The sequence below is a fragment of the Anomaloglossus baeobatrachus genome, chromosome 3 (assembly GCF_048569485.1).
Source record: "Anomaloglossus baeobatrachus isolate aAnoBae1 chromosome 3, aAnoBae1.hap1, whole genome shotgun sequence".
NCBI classification, from domain to species: Eukaryota; Metazoa; Chordata; class Amphibia; order Anura; family Aromobatidae; genus Anomaloglossus; species Anomaloglossus baeobatrachus.
The window spans coordinates 300048250-300064129 of NC_134355.1; positions in this window are offsets into that span (position 1 = coordinate 300048250).

Here is a 15880-nt window from a genome sequence, read left to right on the forward strand (position 1 = left end):
AGACAGGCAGACTCTGCAGGGTCCTAATGCTCGCCCTGTATTGTCATAGTTCACTCTCTTACATGCCACCCCACTAGAGGTTGGCGTCCTCGACATACCTCCCCACTCAAAATCATCCTGTGCGTAGCGCTGAGGGGGTATTCCTGCCATAGGTCGAGTGGTTCTCCGAAGGTCCTTCCCAACGGATTCTGTCCCTGAAGGGGCAGGAGTCCCTTCAGAAGTGTCATCAGAGGAAAGGCGTGACGCTGCCCCCTCTTGAAGTGCGACACCCCGTGACCCATTATTCATGTCAGGTGGCTGACTCAAGCCCTCACCCTCGGAAGGACATTCCACCGGCTCAACACTGTTTCCACGCAGGTGCAGATCATTCACAGGGGGCAGATAAACAGGCGCAGAGGAGGGCTCATCATCAAACTCAAAAACATCAGGAGTACCTGACCCTTGGGACACAGCCTCTGGTTCCGTAGAAACGGGAGTCACGTCCTCAAACCAGCACCGTTGTAGCATGTTACGGTGAAGATTACGAGTGAGCCCCCCTGCCCCCACGGGCTCGACCTCATAAACTGGAATCTCAGGGTTCACTCGTCTCTTTATCAGGTATGGGGTCGCCTCCCATCGATCGGCCAGTTTCCCTGTCGGTCGTTTGACCCTCACCAACACTCTATCCCCTGGGGAGAAAGGTTCCGTCTGCACAGGCCTCGTGTCCCTATGAGACACCTGATTGAGTCTATTACCCACCACCTGATGCACCACTCTCAGTCACCGCTGGTGTTCCCGAACCCATTCAGATGCAGTCCGAGGGGAGTCAGAGGAGGGATCTGGCATGTTCAAATCTTCAATATCCCTCCCGGGTCTCCCAAACATCAACATGTGTGGCGAATAGCCCGTAGTGCTGTGCAATCGATTGTTGTAGGCCCACATTAGTTCAGGGAGGTACTCAGGCCAGTGGCCCTGCTGCCCTTCCTCTAATGTTCTCATCATCTGTATCAAGGTACGATTGAAACGCTCACAGGCCCCATTTCCTTGGGGATGGTAAGGTGTCGTTCTTGAATGTGCTATGCCATACAGCCGGCGCAGCTCTTCCATTAGTGTCCCCTGGAAACATGCCCCCTGGTCTGAGTGTATCCTTTGCGGACACCCAAACACTTGGAGAAAATGACGACACACAGCCTTAGCTGCCGACTCCGCTGTCTGATCTCTTGTCGGCACTGCCACAGCATATTTAGTGAAGTGGTCTGTCATTACCAAGCAATAGGAGCACCCAGACGTCGAGTATCCTATCAGGACATAATCAATCATGAGCAATTCCAAGGGGGCAGACGTTTTAATGGTTTGAGTAGGGGCCCGCTGCTCAGGACTCTTACTGAGCCCACAGACCCGACATTGCCGACATGCCTCCGCTACCATCCCTCCCAAGTCAGGGCAATAGAGGATTCGCTGTAACCACTGGAGTGTCTTTTCACTACCAAAGTGGGCTCCTTTCTCATGTGCCTCGCGGGCAACCATCGGACCCATCCCTACAGGGATTACCAGTTGGTACCGGTGTTGCAGCTCAGATGGCAGATACACCTTACGATACAAAAGATCCTGTTCCACACACAACTTATCCCACTGTCGCAATAGTTTAATTCCTTCTGTGGATAGTTGGGCCTTGTCCTCTGCACTCGGCCAAATCCCATTTTGTACCCAGGTGCGCACTCGCGAGATGTCTGGACACTCGTTCTGATCTTTTGCCCAATCTGATGGCGTTTTTCCCAGGACACACGGCATCCCTGATGCCACCCCACTTGAATGTACCACACTGCGGAAGATAGGTACCTGCCCCAAGTCAGGGGTCTCTGTGTCCTCGAGCTGGTCATCAATGCTTTCTCCCCTAAATCCAAGGGGTACCCTCGACAATGCATCCGCTTTACCGTTTTCTCGCCCCGAGCGAAACTTAATCTGATAATTAAACTTAGCAAGGCGAGCGACCCATCGCTGCTCCAACGCTCCCAGTTTCGCATTCTCTAAGTGAGCAAGAGGGTTATTATCGGTCATGACCAACACCTCAGCTCCCGTTAGATACTCAGCAAAGCGCTCCGTCATTGCCCACACCAGGGCTAACAGCTCTAGGCGAAACAAACTATAATTAGCCGGATTGCGCTCAGTGTCCCTTAAAGACCTGCTGCCATAGGCAATGACCCGCTCCCGGCCATCCTGAATTTGGGCCAGTACCGCCCCCAACCCGTGAAGACTACCGTCAGTGTACAACAGGAAAGGGGTATCAAACCTGGCATATGCCAACAAAGGGGCACTCGTTAGGGCGGCTTTCACCTCGTCTAATGCCTTTTGCTGCTGAGGCCCCCATTGGATAGGGCGGTTGCGAGGACCCAGCGCCGTCCCTCTTAAAAGTTCATTCAGGGGACCCACTACTTGTGAAAACCTGGGCACAAATCGTCAATAGTACCCTGCCAATCCCAAGAAAGCCCGCACCTCCCGTAGAGTCCGAGGAGGTGCCCACCCCTGTACCGCTAAGATCTTACTGACTGAGGGTAACACCCCGTCGGGAGTCACCACATGGCCTAGATACTCTATGCGACTCTTGAACAGTTGACATTTCTTTGGTTTTATCTTTAAGCCATGGCGACTGAGACGTTGGAGCACTTGGCGCAACTTCTCAAGATGGTCTTCAAATGACGTTCCGAACACCACGATGTCATCTAGATATATCAATACCGATTCAAAATTCAGGTCGCCTAAACAGTGTTCCATAAGGCGTTGAAAGGTCCCCGGGGCATTACTGAGTCCGAACGGCATCCGGTTGAATTCATAGAGGCCCATTGGCATAACAAATGCTGTCTTTGCCCAATCTTTCTCAGCCATTGGAACCTGCCAATATCCACTCGCCAAGTCCAACGTTGAAAAGTATTTGGCCCGTCCTAATGCAGACAGGGACTCCTCTATCCGAGGCAACGGGTATGCGTCTCGCACAGTGTGCGCGTTTAATTTCCGATAATCCACACAAAATCGGAGGGTCCCATCCTTCTTTCGGACAAGGACAACGGGAGCAGCCCAAGTACTTTGGCTCTTTCGTATTACTTGATTGTCAAGCATACTGGCGACCATGCCCTTCACCTCTTGATAAAGTGTCGGGGGAATCTGACGATAACGTTCTCTAATGGGAGGGGTGTCCCCCGTGGGAATCTCATGCTCAATCGTCGGTGAGCACCCGAAGTCTTCTGCATGTCGCGAGAAGGCCTCTTCATGTTCCCACACGACCCTCTCCAACTGTTCTAGTTGCACGGAAGTCAGTTCCTCCCGATCTACTCCCATCTGGTCCATGATCACACGACCATTCCATTCTTTGGTAGGAGATTCAGGCCCTGCTACTTCGACCGCATATGTCCAGGATGACTGTGGGTCTGGCCGCAATTCAAACACCGCTTTGTCAGGCATCTTCCCCTCTGGCACGAACAGTTCAGCTAGGATGGTCCCAGCAGGAATGGTAATAGCCTCCTCCAACACGTTAATGCATCTGACTGGCACCCGTCCATTCTTCACAATCGTCAGAGACCGGGCCACATGCACCTTGGCACAAGAGGACTTCTCTGGGGCTGGCTCAAGTAATACCTCAAGTCCATTCAGCATCTGCGCCGCCCCCGCTGGCAACATCAAGAGTTCCTCCTGTCGGGGCGCCAGTAAAATCGTGGTCCGTGATGGCACTCGGACAAGGCCCACCCGGCCCCCAGGGACTGCACTTTTCAGCAGATCACAGTTCAGCACTAGGCGGTGTAACATTCTCTGTGTCGGTCGGTGACCTGTAGCACGAGTCCAGTAACGGGGTCCCTCACGGGCATACATCTGATGATTTAGATCTCGCAGAATGTTCATTCCCAGTGTCACTTCCATCCCTCTTCTAGGGGGGTGGTCCACCAGCACTACCCCTTTCTGACCCAGCTCTTGACCAAACATTTTCAGTCTCATCCACACGATCCCTTTCACCGTCAGCTGGCCATTGTTAGCGGCAGTAAGTCTTATCATTCGATTATCTTCGGGAACCACTAGTTGGCTGAAGTATTTCTCGAAAACTTCTAGAGGCATAATGGTACATTCAGATCCCGTATCAACCAAGCAATTCATCTTCCGTCCTTCAAATTCTGCTTCTAAGACTGGACTCCATGCAAACAAATCTTGCTCATTCCGTTGGGGGCTTTGTGAGGGGGGGGCCGCTGCGAATTGCCCCCTCAAGGCAGCGGCTGGGAGTTTAACGTCGGCGGAGGAGTCTCGGGGACTGTGGACATCCGGCAGTATCGTGAGATGTGTCCCCGGCGCCCGCACCTCCAGCAGGTGACTGCTCCCCGGGGACGGGGGCTTGAGTCATTCAAAGAGGGCGGTCCGGCTGTCAGTGGAATCACCATCCCAGAGGGTGTAGCTGGTGGCCTCTCCAGGGGAGTAGGGGACGACCCAGCTCTGATTTTAGACACTTCCAGCTTTAGCTCCTTCAACTCAGCACGCAGAGCTTGTACAACATCTACCAGTCCTTCCGCTCCTGACAATTGCTTTCCGCCTCCCTCCAGCCGTGTACTGTCCACAGCCCCTTGAACTACCAGAATGGACTTTGCCTCCCTTTCCACCGCGGCCTGGTAAATCTGCCAGAAAGATATTTCTGGGGTAGCCCGGGCCACATCATACAGTTTATCCCGAAGGAGCCTGTTAGCTAACCCTGTGATGAATTGGTCCCGGAGCAAGTGGTCTACCTCCCGGAACGCTCCCAGGGCCCCTGGGTCTAGTCGCTGCACTTCATTCAATGTTTCCTGTAGCGTATTAGAGTACTGCATCAGAGACTCACTTTCCTTTTGAGGGCGGTTAAAGAAAAATGATCGAAGCTGGGTCACACGGGCCCGGCCTCCAGAACTCCCCTCTAACAGTACCAAAATTTTCTCTAACGTACTTCTCTCAGCCTCAGGTCGTACCATCACCGTCCGCCTAGCGTCGCCTTCTAGTGCATTCAATGCCAGTTCTGCTCGTAATGCGGGAGTCAGATTACACATCCGCAGAATACTCTGGACCCTCTCTGCCCAATCCTGCAACGCCATATTACGCCCGTCGTATTTCGGCATGTGCTGGAGTAAAGCTCCTACCGGTACATGCCCTCCCACATTCGCCGCGGCTGCCAAAAGACCCGCACCCAGCAGCGGGGCTGCTGATGCGGTGGGATCATTTCTTCCCTCGCCGCCTCCGTCCATGACAAACACTGAATCCTGCCGACTACGCCAAAAATGTAATGACCAGAGGTCCTATTAAGATCCAGTGAGTCACAGACCGAGACTGAGGCAGAAATGAACAACAGTATTTTACTGAAATGGGGATCAAATTACGGTGAAATGTAGAATATAATAAGCTCAAAATCCCCTTAAAAACATTACCATTAATAATTTTCACACACTAAGCGCTAGCCGAAAATCAATGCACCGATCTCAGAGATCCCAGTATATGTAAATCACATTTGGGACCCGGAACAAATTTACCTACACGTTAAACTTATCAAACTGGAAAGACGATGTAAATTAGGTGAGGGTGGTCTGATGGAACCTCTGAGATGGCGCACTGAGTATAACTTATCACAGATAATAATACAATACACTAAATTAATGATGACTATACACTTATCACAGGGATACCTGGGTATCTCACAACCTATGGTACAATTAAACTCCAATGTAACTTTACACCGGTATGTTTCCGCATGGGCTGCAGCAAGTCCAGAAAAATAAAAATAAAACTTTGGCGCCAAAAATAAGTACCTATTGCAAAAAAAACAAAGTTTGGCAGCTATCAGCCAATGCCAGAGTCACCTGTCAAGCACTTTAATTCTGTAGCCTCAGGGTGCAGTCTGGGGATTACTCCTTTCCAGGGCTTGTCAGAATCCTTCCAATGGGGATGACACCGGACGCCGTCTCTCTTATCGCAGTCACTCACGGCCTTACTGGACATCAATCACTTGCTCTGTCATGGAGGGAAACATCTCCTCAGCTTCTCCTCAGATGCTCTTTCAGTTGGACCCAGGTCCGCACAACTGGATCGCTTATCACACAGTGATGTGGTATTGACTTCACAATTTCTGTTTCCCTTCACTCTCCTCAGATGCTGTCACTCGCTCTGTTCACCAACAAGTCCCTTGGTCACCAACCGGGGCTTACAACCAACTTTTTCAGGCCCATATTGCTTCACCTACTACGTTTTCAAAAACCCGTTGCCATGGACACCCAACTCCCTCCTCACACTTCCTGGATCTCCACCACTACTTCCTGTTTATCGCTCAGACAGACAGGCAGACTCTGCAGGGTCCTAATGCTCGCCCTGTATTGTCATAGTTCACTCTCTTACACACAGTATGGCTCTGAAAACCCCAGAATTCATCTGGCTGCTTTTGTCCAGTGTCACATCATCAATAAACACTAGGGACCCAGTGCCACTGGCAGCCATGCATGCCCAAGCCATCACACTGCCTCCCCTTTATTTTACAGATGATGTGGTATGCTTTGGTTCATGAGCTGTACCATGCCTTTACCATACATTTTTCTTTCCATCATTCTGGTAGCGTTTGACCTTGATTTCATCTGTCCAAAGAATGTTCTTCTAGAGCTGTGTTGGATTTCTTTAACATTTTATTAGCAAAGTCCAGGTTTATGAGTGGCGTGCTGTAAACCCTCTGTATTTTCGTTCATGCAGTCTGTTCTTTATGATAGATTTTGGATATTGATATGCCTACATCTTCGAGAGTGTTGGTCACTTGATCGGATGCTGTGAAGGGGTTTCTCTTGACAATTGTAATTATTCCACGATCATCCACCACTGTTTTCTTCTGTTGCTGTCCAGCTCATTTTGCATGGTTGAGTTCATCAGGGATTTCTTTCCTTCTCAAGAAGTACTAAACTGTAGAATTAGCCACTCCTAATATTGTAGCAATTTCTTTCTCTTTTCGCAGATGAAGGATGGTTTGTTTCACCTGCATGGAGAACTTCTTTGTCTGCATGCTTACTTCTCAGCAAAAACTTCAAAATGCAAGCACCACACCTCAAATCAACTCCGGGCCCTTTACGTGCTTAATTGAAAATGAGACAACAAAGAAGTTGCCCATACCGGCCCATGAAACAGTCATTGAGTCAATTGACCAATTACTTTTGGGCCCTTTAAAACCAGGGTGACACATGTAGGAGCTGAAACTCCTAAACCATTCACCATATTGTAATGTTGATACCCTCAAATAAAAGCTAAAAGTCAGGGTTTTATGTCCATGTCCATGATATAACTATAACTTGAATGTGTTTCAGTGAACAGGTAAAAAAAACAAAATTTGTGCCAGTGTCCAAATATATATCGACCTAACTGTATGTATTGATGATGTTGTCATTACAGTACATGTTGTGGTAGTTTGCCCCTGTAGTTTGTTATGGTATTATTATAACAATGCTGTGTTGTTGTGCCCCTACAAATTCACAATTACTGAATGTTAGGCCTCTTTACAATATATGAATAATGATTAGTGATAAGCGAGCATGGCTCGGCACTACTCTATACTCGATCGAGCATCTGGTTGCTTGGCAGGCTTGATACTCTATAATCAATCAAGCATCTGGTTGCTTGGCAGGTTTGATACTCGGCCCTTGATATCCCGGGTGATCGCCATTCTCGAAAACCCGACCAGCATGTTTTGCGGCTGTTTTACAGCCACTAAACGTATGAGAATTGCCTGGCAGTCATAGCATGCTGTAACCATTTGGTATTACTGTGATTTGACAATGCATCACATCATCTGGTCTTCTATTAGACCTGGGGATGCGATGTTCAATACATAGTGTTTAGCCTTGTTTAACCTAATAAAAGAATAATTTAAACAAACTACGTGAGGTCCCCTCATTTGGGGTCCCCTAGTATTATCAGGCAGTGAAGGTCCATGGTTATTGGATTCTTCCCAGCCTAAAAATAGCAGCCCACAGCCCCCTCAGAATTGGGGCATCACAATTAGATGTGCCAATTCTGGCGCTTCGTCCCAGCTGTTTACTATTGCCCTGGTGTATTGACAATCAGGTTAGAGGGATGATTTCAGCTGTGAATTGTCAGCTGACATCAAGCTCTGGTGTTAGTAATGGTCTCTCAGGCACCCTCATTGTAACCCAGTAACTGTAAAGTTTAAAAAAACACAAACACACAAGAAAAAATAGTTTATTTGCATAAAGACTCCAACACACATTCCATCGTTCATCAATTTATTAAAAAAAAAAAATGTTCTAAAGACGCTTCAACATAATCTATGATTCAGGACTTCAACTCGGACGACTATGAGTAGTAGTAAAGTATAGCTATTCACAGACGCTGCACTCCGTGAGACCCGAAGGCTCTGATGATTAGCATTGTTGCTGTGGCACCCCTGAGGGTCCAGTTGCCAGAGAGGTACTGCACCTCAGCCAGAAGTGTGATACCCCATTCCCTTGTAAGGAGGAGGACACAAGCCGTTGTTCACATATACACTCTTAGTATAGCTACACCACTTCAGGCCAGGGTTAGGGCGAGATTGCTCCTTAGGGAGAGCACAGTCCCGGAGCCAGTCTGGAGGGGGGGTTAGTAGTGGGTGGAACACGACAGAACGGAGTAGAAGAAAGGGAAACTAGGCAGAACGAATAAGGGAGAGAACAAGCAAGCAGTGGAGGGGATAGGTCCAGAGGACTGGAGCTGGAGGAACTCGTCCCAGGACGAAGATCAGAATGAAAGGAAGAAGGGGTCTCAGAGTCATGGGCAGTGAGAGATCCACCCGTGGGCTCGCTTCCACATCTGACGCACTGGTGTGGAGGGACTAGGCCACAAGGGGGACCGGCCCCTAGAATAGTAGAGAACAACCAGGCTCAGCTAGCAAACCGGAGACTGAGGTATCTTCATATGCCGAAGCCACAGCCACACGTGAATCCGCTGAAAAGGTGACCACAGAGGGTCAGGGGACAGGGCAGAGAAGCCTTCCAGCCAAGGCCCGCAGACACCGGCTCGGGGCACTGTGTGTGAGGCGCAAGGCAGGAGTGCGAAGCCAGCGCAGGAAGACAACTAGGAAAGAGAAACAGAAAGGGATACCGGGTCTGTGCCTCCAAATTACCTGAGGATCAGCTGGATCCCGTCACCGCAGGACTCAGCACTCCATGGGCAGCATTTGACCGGCCGTCCGTGATAATCTGGAACTGCAAAACTGGGAGTAAAGAGCTAATAACTGCATCTGTGCCGCCCCCACGTCAGCAGCCGGCTGCTCGGATCGGATCTGTGGTAGCTCGAGGAGTCTCTGGACTCGGAGGTCGGGGTCGTGCGGCCGCTCAAATAAAAAGGGGATTAGTTACATGGGGCTGTATGGTTAAAGTTCGTGACGCCACCCGTGGTGCGTGGTAAGATGGAGTATCACCGCTGCAATTGGGAGTACCCGGTGGGGGCAGCCAGGTGTTTAACCCCTCCATGGGTATGGGAGAATTCCCCGGGGACTCGGTGATGAGGACAGGGTTGTGCCATTGGGACGGTAAGGGTCACTAGTCCAATAACGCTGACACCGACAACTGTGGTAAACCAAAGTTCTTGACACCGCTGCCGCTGGGAGGGAGCATGCTTGGATCCCGTGCCCATTGGGGTTGCCTTTTAGTCTGTAACCTTTGCCTTTGCACCTTGTCTTCCAGTTGGTCCCTTTAGTGTAGAACTAATTGGGTCCCGCTCCCCAGTATGGCTAACTGGGTGAGCTTGCTCTCAGGGTTCCCGCTTGGGATTTTATAGACCATATGTGTGCAAAGTCCTATCCCCCTCGTTGCGCTAGTACCCCGATTTTTGAGTTGGTGGAGGACAGATCTTGAAGGCTCCGTCCTCGTCGGGTAAATTGTCAGGACGCCTGAAGCTTCTCCCTGACCTAGGGTCCACGTACCCCGTCGTGCCCTGGTCCCTGCCCGGTGATGGCACAAGCCCGCCGGCTGTCCTGCTCGACAGTCCGTGCCCCTTGTCACGATCCACTGCGACTGGGGTCCATCTGCTACCAGGCCCAGATCAACGTCTGCCACCTAGTAGTTCCAAGGAGCCCAGCTGCTAACCTCTTCTCACTTCCATCCCCAACACTACACTGGCCTACTCCTGACACTCCTGACCTCCCCTTAACCAACCCCCCAAGTGGGCGACCCTATTCCACTCAGGCTGTCCACTGGTGTGTCTGGTGGGTGTGGTGCAGAGTGTTCCTATGATTTTGATTAGCTTGTTCTTGGCAACACCAAAGGTTAGGGACCCGTAACCAAGGAAGAGATGGATACTGTACAAAACGGCAGATTGCACGATACCCTCTGACGACCTGATAGGCCAGGGCGTCACACATCCCGCTGTGTCCTGGATTTATTATCTGCGCCGCCAGCCCCGCGCTGTTAAAACACTTCATCGGCTAACAACTGCCTTCGGCTGCCCTGGGGCCCAGCTCCACCTGTGGGAGCTTTACCACCACCGACCCCAGCGGTTCCATCCAGCAGCGTCGGCCATTCCTCGCCGAAGACAACAGGTGGCATCACTACTAATCCCCTGTAAATTATATAAGTATTAATTAACGACACCGCCAGGGTCACGGTGTTGGGCCCTGCCGCCATAACATCCCGACCAGAACCATGGCCTGATTCCGAGTGCCCCCAACGGCCCTGGTGGGCGTGTCAATTTCATACTCGGTGTCAGGGAATACTTGTACTTTGCTGCTACTCACAGTTGCTTTAGTTGAAGGGATCAAAATCATCTGGTACACGATTATAAATTTCAATTATAAATAGAAACTCCAAAACATACAGAATCTCATATTCCAAAATTTGTGAATGTAAAATATAATCTTTTATTGAACATTCATAAAATCAAGAAATATACAAGTAACAATTATATGAAAGGGGAAGATAAAGTTCAGGAACGAGGGCAAGCATCTACCACGGAATGTAAAGGTAATCTGGGAGCACAGATCCAATATATATTGCACAAGCCCAAAAGGTGGTTGAAAAAATAAGTGCAAATATAAGTATGTTAGCTAAGTAATATTGCACTATGCCACATATGTTAGGGGAAGCCTTATATCTATATATCTAACACGTGCCAAGTACATAGTTTTGTATGGGCTCACACCCTAACCAAGAAAAAGATATATTATAATATCCAATGGGATATCAGATATAGGAAACATAAGTAGTCATAGTCATATATTGGATAAAGTAATATCAACTACAGGGAGCAGTTTACATACAATGACACAAAAATAGATCATGAACACCAATAAGCCATGGGATGAATATCGCCAGTAGCGCATGCGCAGCGCGATCGGATGCCATAGACACATCACTTCCGGCCTCACGATGATGCCGCGGGTCAGGGAAATCCCCTGGTGACGACACTATAGTCCCACCCGCACCATCCATAGAAACCTTCGGAGATGTGTCAAAGCAGCCAAATCGCGGTGCGCATGCGCAGAAATCATCACCACGGAGTAACACAGTCTCGATCGTAATAAGGACAGGTAAGTGTAACAACAGCAATGGGCATAAATATAATTATAAAGGGATGTAAAATACAAATAAGGTTACAAATCTGTTTTTTTTGCATTAGATGTAACAGTACATTATAATATAAAAGATGACGCAAAAATATTTGTTCCAAATAGATAGCTTCATTGCTGGAGATGGACAGTCCCCTGAATCCTATACATGAGAAATAAAAAGTGGAAGAAATAAGAATTAAAAATAGAAGACACACAAATTATAACTAAGGACACTGGTACAATTTAGAAGATCACAAGAAAGGAGCAAAACTCTGTTGCTCATTCAGCTCCCATGGTTTGAGTGTACCCAAAACGTGAATCCAGCGACATTCTTGATGAGCTAGGAGGCGCTTCATGTCACCACCCCTGGAACCCATCCTGATCAAGTCAATACCACGGACCCGAAATCCCGTAAGATCACAGTTATAATACGTCCAAAAATGCCTTGGGATGGGTTTAAGAAGAGTCGGCTCCTCTGCAGAGCATGCTCCAGGATGTCCCTGACATGTTTCCGGGTACGCACCCGCAATTCCCTGGAGGTGAGACCTACGTATATCAAATTGCAGGTACATGTGGCATAGTATATTACATATGTGCTACTGCACAATATGTAATCCAGAATCTTAAATTCCCTGTGGCCATCTGCAGATTCAAACACAGTTGTCCTAACTAGAGTTGAGCGCGGTTCGCGGTTCGAGGTTCTCCAGTTCGCGGCTCGAGTGATTTTGGGGGCTATTCTAGATAGAACTAGAACTCGAGCTTTTTCCTAAAGCTCGATAGTTCTAGATACGTTCGAGAACGGTTCTAGCAGAAAAAAGTTGGGCTTTTTACAGCTACAGTGTGCAGGAGCCATCGCTGGCAGCCTGCCAGAAGCTGGTAACCAAGATAAACATCGGGTATCCAAGCAAAGCGCTTTGGTTAGTAACCCGATGTTTATCCTAGTTACGTACAGGAAGCCCACACTTCCCCGCTCAGCTCTCTCCGCCCCCTCCTGCACGCGGCATGTACACACACACACACACACTCACACTCACCTGTCCCCAGTCATGCAGTCCATGACACTGACGTCCTCAGCGCCACATGACCCCGCTAGGCTCCACCCACTTCGCACTCCGCCACCAGCACACATGGCTCCGCCCACCTGTCACTCTGCACACATGGTCCCGCTAGGCTCCGTCCACCTGTCACTCTGCACGCACGATCCCGCTAGGCTCCGCCCGCCTATCACTCTGCACGCACGGTCCCGCTAGGCTCCGCCCACCTGTCACTCTGCACGCACGGTCCCGCTAGGCTCCGCCACCTGTCACTCTGCACGCACGTTCCCGCTAGGCTCCGCCCGCCTGTCATTCTGAACGCACGGTCCCGCTAGGCTCCGCCCACCTGTCACTCTGCACGCACGGTCCCACTAGGCTCCGCCTGCCTGGCACTCTGCACGCACAGTCCCGCTAGGCTCCGCCCGCCTGTCACTCTGCACGCATGGTCCCGCTAGGCTCCACCCACCTGGCACTCTGCATGCACGGTCCCGCTAGGCTCCGCCCACCTGGCACTCTGCACGCACGGTCCCGCTAGACTCCGCCCACCTGGCACTCTGCACGCACGGTCCAGCTAGGCTCCGCCCACCTGGCACTCTGCACGCACGGTCCCGCTAGGCTCCGCCCACCTGGCACTCTGCACACATGGTCCCGCTCAGCTTACCTGCGGTGATGAAGTCCCGACCTCAGCGCTGTCACTGTCCTCCATGGCCGCCGCTTGTCACATCACCTTCTCTCGCTTCCGACCCGAGACTGACTGGCGGTGACGTCACGGGCCGCTCGCGATACTTGGCTGTGAAGGCGGCGGTCATTGAACTCAGTGACAGGTGCTGTCAGCAGTGCAGGAGATCAGCGCAGGTAATGTACCTCACTGACAGCAGCACTTGTCATCCCCTGCAGTGACCTGGGCTGACCCATTGATGTTAGCTCAGGTCACTGCACTGCTCTCCCAGCCAATGGGGAACATCCTGCTCTTCATTGACTGGGACAGTGTGGATCGTCATGGCAACCCCTTGGATTACACCAGACCTGGATTTGTTTTTCTTTCTAATAAATTGGTTAAAGAGGGAATGTATTGGGGAGTGTTTTTTCAAATAAAAATGTGTTTGTCGTCTATTTTTTTTATTACTGACTGGGTTGGTGATGTCGGGTATCTGATAAACGCCTGACCTCACCAACCCCAAGGCTTGGTGCCAGGTGACATTACACATCTGGTATTAACCCCATATATTACCCCATTTGCCACCGCACCAGGGCGCGGGATGAGCTGGGGCGAAGCACCAGGATTGGCACATCTAATGGATGCGCCACTTCTGGGGCGGCTGCGGCCTGCTATTTTTAGGCTGGGGAGAGTCCAATAACCATGGACCTCCCTAGTCTGAGAATATCAGACCCCAGCTGTCTGCTTTACCTTGGCTGGTGATCCAATTTTGGGGGGACCCCTACGTGTTTTTTTTTTATTATTATTTATTTAATTTAAAATAACAGCGTGGGGTGCCCTCAGTTTTGGATTACCAGCCAAGGTGAGGCTGCCAGCTGTGGTCTGCAGACTGCAGCCGTCTGCTTTACCCTAGCTGGCTACAAAAATAGGGGGAACCCTACGTCATTTTTTTTTTCATTTTTTTGGCTAAATACAAAGCTAAGCACCCCTTAGTGCCACATGAAAGGCACCAAAGGGTGCAAAATTACAAAATGCAGGAGAGTGGGACATTATGTGTCTTTCTGCCATTATAATGACAGAAAAGACTGATATGAAGTGCACAAGCACAAGAAAATCACCAGAGAGCTCTACGCTGTGAAAAGCAGTAGAAAATGGCACTGGAGTGAACATGTGACCGCCTCATGTAGGATGAAGCTATGGATCCTGGGTAAATTTATGTATTTATCCTCCAGTTTTTTTGCAGTACACAAAAAAAAACGGAAGGCACATGGATGACAAACGGATGACATACGGACCGTCTACAGAATGGAAACGGATGCCACACGGATGCACCCGTGAAAAAAAACGGACTGTTTTTTGAAGACCGCAAAAATGGATCGGTCGTGTTAATGTAGCCTTATTCTAATCTGCCATTTATAAACAGCAGGTAGAAATAAGTGAATAACGCCCCCCAGCGTCAGAAAATCTCCGGGGTTTCAGGGCTAGCTGAGACCCTGGAGATCATGATTCAGGACGGTTTTTGCGGTCCCCGCTCACGTGATCATGACACGTGTAAATGACAGCGCCGGTAAAAAATTATTTCTCCCCCATCTGGCATGAACAAACATGATAAATCTCCTCCCCGGTCCCCCGGTGTCGCCAAAGTGCCCCCCTGATGCCCTCCCAAAAATCCAAGATGGCCACGCGCACAGTAGCGCGCCGGCCGCATTCACCCTACTCCTCTGATTTCTGTCGCATGTGCCATGACACATGCGACAGAAAACTCCTCCCCAGGCCCTGCCAGGTCACCCCCTATAACCCCACCAGTGTTCCCCGGTGTCCCACAGTACCTGTGCAGCGTTGATCCCCCCACGGCCCTCTCCTTCACAATAGACGCTGCCGCATGCACAGAGCGGCTGTCAGCTCAGCTTCCTGGGTTCAGACACAGTGAGTGGTGGTTATGCATCTGTAAGCTAAACGGGCGGCACGGTGGCTCAGTGGTTAGCACTGAAGTCTTGCAGCGCTGAGGTCCTGGGTTTAATTCTCACCAAGGACACCATCTGCAAGGAGTTTGTATGTTCTCCCCTTGTTTGCGTGGGTTTCCTCCGGGTACTCTGGTTTCCGCCCACACTCCAAAGACATACAGCGCTATGGAATTAATAACGCTATATAAATTAATAAATTATTATTATTACTGCAACGCCCTGCTCATGAGGTAAGGAACATAATTGATCAGGAGAGCTATATACTACATTTCCAAATGGAGGGATTTGCTTTTATAGTTTCCCTGCTGAACGACTACCAAACATGAGAGTCCGTTATACGCCACAAGAAAACACATCCAAATAGCAAGCTCTGTTGTTAAGTATTCATTCAGCTGGATAAGGCTACTTTCACACATCCGGTTTGAGCCGTGCGGCTCAATCCGGCTGTGAAACATATGCAACGGATGCGGCGAAAATACCGCATCCTTTGCATAAGTTTTTACATGCGGCCGGTCCGTTTTTTTCCGGTTGCGGCACGTTACTGATCATGCGCAGTGGAAGAAACCGCATGCGGCGGCCAGATGCGTTTTTTTCCGCATCGCGCCGCATCCGGCGTCCATAAGCATGCATTGAAAAATGCGTCACAGCGGCCGGATGCGGCGCGATGCGGTTTTTT